Raw genomic sequence first — 4,152 nt, 5'->3', positions numbered from 1 at the left:
CTCACCCGGGCAATACCTCTGTACAACCCCCTGAGACACTCTCAATTCTCTCCGCACCCCAAGTAAATTCTCTTCTGCTCCTTTCATAGAGATGCCTGGGACAACCCCTCACACTGTGTCCCTGAGGTGTCAGGCAAACTCTCAGTGCCTGAAGCCTCTGCCACTCACCTGGTGCCCCATACATCAGCCATAGCCCTGGTTCTGCTCCTCTCTGTAGCGTGTGAAAGGAGCCGAGTCAGCGACTCCATGGGAGCTACGGGGCTGCAGAACCAACAGAGAAAAAATAGGTGCTCAGCACCCCCGGGCAGCCACCCCCCCCCCCCCCCCCCGCCCACTACAGGCCTTGCTGACAAGCTTCTCCTCTTCCCCTTCAGCGCCTCCCACCTGCCAGTGACCAGCTGTTCAGTGGGATGCAGGAGGCACTGGGTGGGGAGGGGGAGGAGCAGGGACAGGAAGAGGTGGGGGAGGGAGAGGAATGGGGCAGGAAGGTGCAAGCCGGGAAGAGATGGGACAGGGGTGGGGGCTTGGGGGAAGGGGTGGAGTGGGGACAGGGCCTGGGGTTGAAAGGGGCGGAATTGTCCTGGGCCCTGCACCCCTCTAGGGCCGGCCCTGAAGGGAAGCACTGACTATCACAGTGACAGTACAACTGACCAGCCTTGCGGGGGAGGCTGAGGGAGATCTGCACTCACCAGGTCTCTTCTCTTCCCCACGGTGAGCCAGACACTGCTCTCTCCTGGCTCTCACTCTAGCAGCTGGATGCCAAGGAGCCATTTCCCCATAGGAAGTGCATTGAGTGCCCCTGTGGTGCTGGGGGGCTGGCGCTGCTGCTGCCTGTGGGGCTGGCAGGGGGGCTGATGTCTGCACAGACTCTCAGCTGCCAGGCCGGAGGGGGCACTTGGGACCTTACCAGACTGGCTCAGTGAAGACGGGGGGTTGACAGAGCAATACAGACACTCTCCAGAGCATGGAGCAGCAGCCGCCCATGCAGTCAGGCAATGAGCATTTCCCACAGCCTGGAGCCAAGGGGGAGGCGGCAGCTGCTGTTCCAGCTCCTCGGGGACAGGCCCTGTCAGCCAACAGCCACTTCTTACTCCCCACAGCTAAGGGCGCCGGGTTCCTCCGGTGGGGGTGTGGAGCAGCCGTTCGTTTTCCTGTTCGCACTCCTCTGCGGTGTGAAAATCGGGGAGGGGAGGCAGAAGCCCCACTTCCCTCCCGAAATGACGCCAGTGGGGGAAGCCAGGACAACAGGGTGGGGCGGCAAGTGGTGGCCAGACTCTCACCGCCAGGGTCTAGTCTAGCTCAGGGTCCAGCTCAACTTCCTCCCCGCGCCACTGGCCCCCAGTCCCCTTCCACCACCAGGTCAACCCGGGCACTAGAGCAGGAACGGGGTGAGGCAGCAAGTCAAGCTGAGCAAGGCAGGCAAAAGCGAGTCTTGTCTTCATGGGCCGCTCACAATGACGTCCTTTTTGTGTGCCACTGCTGCAAAAACCTCCCGGGCAGAGAAGCAAAAGGCCAAAAGACTCCAACACAGCTTCCAAAGTAGCTCAGTTGGGAGAGCGTTAGACTGAAGATCTAAAAGCCCCTGGTTCAATCCCAGGCTTTGACAGGTCCTTTCATCCCTCCTTGTGCAGTGCTGGCCTGTTCTCTGGGAGCACAGTGGTGTCTGCACCCAAGATGAGCAGGGCAGCCCTAGGGGGTCTAGAATAAAGCAATTTTGGGGGGCCCTTCTATTAAAAAAATGTTGCAATGTATTCTCATGGGGCCCCTGTTGGGCCTGGGGCAAATTGCCCTGCTTGTCTCCCCTCTGGGTGGCACTGAAAGCGAGTCTCTGATCTTGGGCTCTGCAGTAGGAAAACATAGAAGGGGCTTCTGCCCCTAGTTGGCCCACCTGACCTTTAACAAGGCGAGATGGGAGCTGTCTTTCCCAACATGGCAGGAAGAGAGTGAGGCAGGGTGACCCTCAGGAATGGTGCCAGAGGGCTGCTGGGCAGTGACAGGCAGGGATTGGGGATGGAAACTCCTATGTGCAGCTGAGCGAGGGCAGTACCAGAGAAGGGACATCTGTAAAAGTGGCCCTGTGGAAGGTGGCAGGGATTTGGGGGCCCAGGAGGAGATGCTTGGTGTTCAGTGCCTTGGAGCAGCTGGACTTGGACATGGTGAGTGTTCAGGAAATGCACATTCATGACTTTAGGGTAGATCAATGGGCAGAGGGTGATTGGAGGAAGGGCCTCCTGGCCAGGGAAGAATGATGGGGCTGGAGTCTTGTTCTTCACATTCACGGTGCGAGTACAGAAGGTGGTGGAGCTCCGACCACGGAGGGCATTACTGGTGGCTTTGTGCTCTGTGGCACTGGTTACTGCTATATTAGTGTGTATGGTCCACAGTTAAGGCATGAAAGGGAAGCTCAAAGGCTCCCTTCCTCTGGACTGCATGATGTTTGTTGTTTGGGGGGGATTTTAATTGTGTCAGCCGGCCTCCTGTCCCGGCCTGAGGCTGCAGTGCTTCCTGGTCCCCTTTTCCCACCCACACCGGCAGGCGACTGCTGCGGGAGAACACGAGGGAGGCTCTCGGGATGCTAGGCAGCGCTGTGTGTGTGGCTGTCAGGGGAAAGAGCCTTCTTCTCTAAAGATGGCTGGCAGAAAGGTGGTGCTCAGCTCTGTCAGCGACCTGCCCAGTAGCCTCGCTGCCAGGGGATGCAGACATTTCTGTAAGGTACAGAAAGAGGTTATTTGGCTTCCAAGTTAATATGAGAAATATGCATTTAGGAAATGGAATTTCCATTCCTTCACAGGGCCCCAGTGGCCTAATGGATAAGGCAATGGCTTTCTAAGTCAGAGATTGTGGGTTCAAATCCCATTTGGGGTAAAAAGCTCCCTCTATATTGCAAGAAAATCTTGGCCTTATTTTCACCAAGGAAGCTGGGAGATGTTTGAACACAAAATACTGGCTCTTGGGAAAAATCCCCCAGAAATGGCATCTTGACAAATGCTTTCTAAACCCCTCAGTAACAAACAGTTAATACTAATGTTTGTCTGAGACTAGCGGGAAGGGGAGTGTTTACTCTGACACCTCAGTGAGTGAAACAGATGGAAAGAGCAAGGCCGTCCTGAAAGAGAATGGATCTGTCTGGAGACAAAGCAGCCCCTGAGAATGAGCAACGGTGTGAAAAGAAGAGGTTAAAATGTGTGTTAGATGTTAGTTAGTGTTAGAGGGTTTATCCCTTCACCCTCCCATTACCGGGTCCTTCTTGCGTACACACAGAGCAGCAATACCCAAAGTGCGAAGGTGCAAATAATGAGATGTTTATTGGATTGAACTTCCAGCAAGCAATGATTCCAGTTTCCTTCCTCAGTGTCCCCATCCCAGCCCTGACACCACAGAGCCTTGCCTGTGTCCCTGTTCCCATTCTCCCCCTTAGCAAAGCATAGGACATGTGGTGACACATGTCCTGATAGGGCCAGGCCTCAAGGTGGAAGGTGTTGATATTCCATTTGTCCCACTGCCCTGTGCGTAGTGCAGTGCCCTGCACCTTCTCTCGTACGGGCTGCCACACCTGTTCCAATTAGTGTTCCAGACTTCCCACTATAGTGGGCCCAGGAAGGTTGGGTCCAGGTTGTCTAGTACAGGGGGGAGGGGCTTACTCCAAGGTTATTTCCATAGGCAACGTCACACAAGTATACTTAGCAATACACCAGCCACTGTAATAATCCACAGCAACACCGAGAGACCTGAGCACTGCAGCATGGTCCAGCATCCCGGCCACCACCGAAACACCTCCTCTCCTTCGACGGGGTCAAGCTCTTAACATGCCCAGTTGCTGGCAGCTGCAATACGCTGCCGCTGCAGGTTTTCGTGCTTTTGTCCATATCATAAGTCCATTGAATGTCCACAGAGAAATGGGTTATTGTCCAAACCAACTTAACCTCATGGTGTGGAATCAGTTTGTATGCGCTGGTTCGATTATTCACAGCAGTAAGATTCACAGATCTATCTGTGCGTCAAAGCCCAGAGAGCAGTGTGTAGTGTGGAATTTGGTTAGGGGCTGGTGTAATTGTGCCCCCGGTAATATGTACATTTCCAGCAAAACACCTCATACACAGTACACCCAATTGTCCACCCCTTGCCACGGGCCACTGGGTGTGATCCTCCACG

General features: G+C 55.1%; 1 non-coding gene across 1 annotated transcript; it reads left to right on the top strand.

Annotated features, from left to right (window-relative positions):
* Positions 1 to 2,792: 2,792 nt before the first annotated feature.
* TRNAR-UCU lies at positions 2,793 to 2,865 on the top strand. The gene has a single exon. It is a non-coding gene; the product is annotated as a tRNA-Arg (tRNA).
* Positions 2,866 to 4,152: the final 1,287 nt, after the last annotated feature.

The sequence above is a fragment of the Mauremys reevesii genome, linkage group 23 (genome assembly GCF_016161935.1).
Source record: "Mauremys reevesii isolate NIE-2019 linkage group 23, ASM1616193v1, whole genome shotgun sequence".
NCBI lineage: Eukaryota > Metazoa > Chordata > Testudines > Geoemydidae > Mauremys > Mauremys reevesii.
The sequence above is the reverse complement of the archived record's forward strand: the minus strand, read 5'-3'. Positions and strand labels throughout refer to the sequence as shown.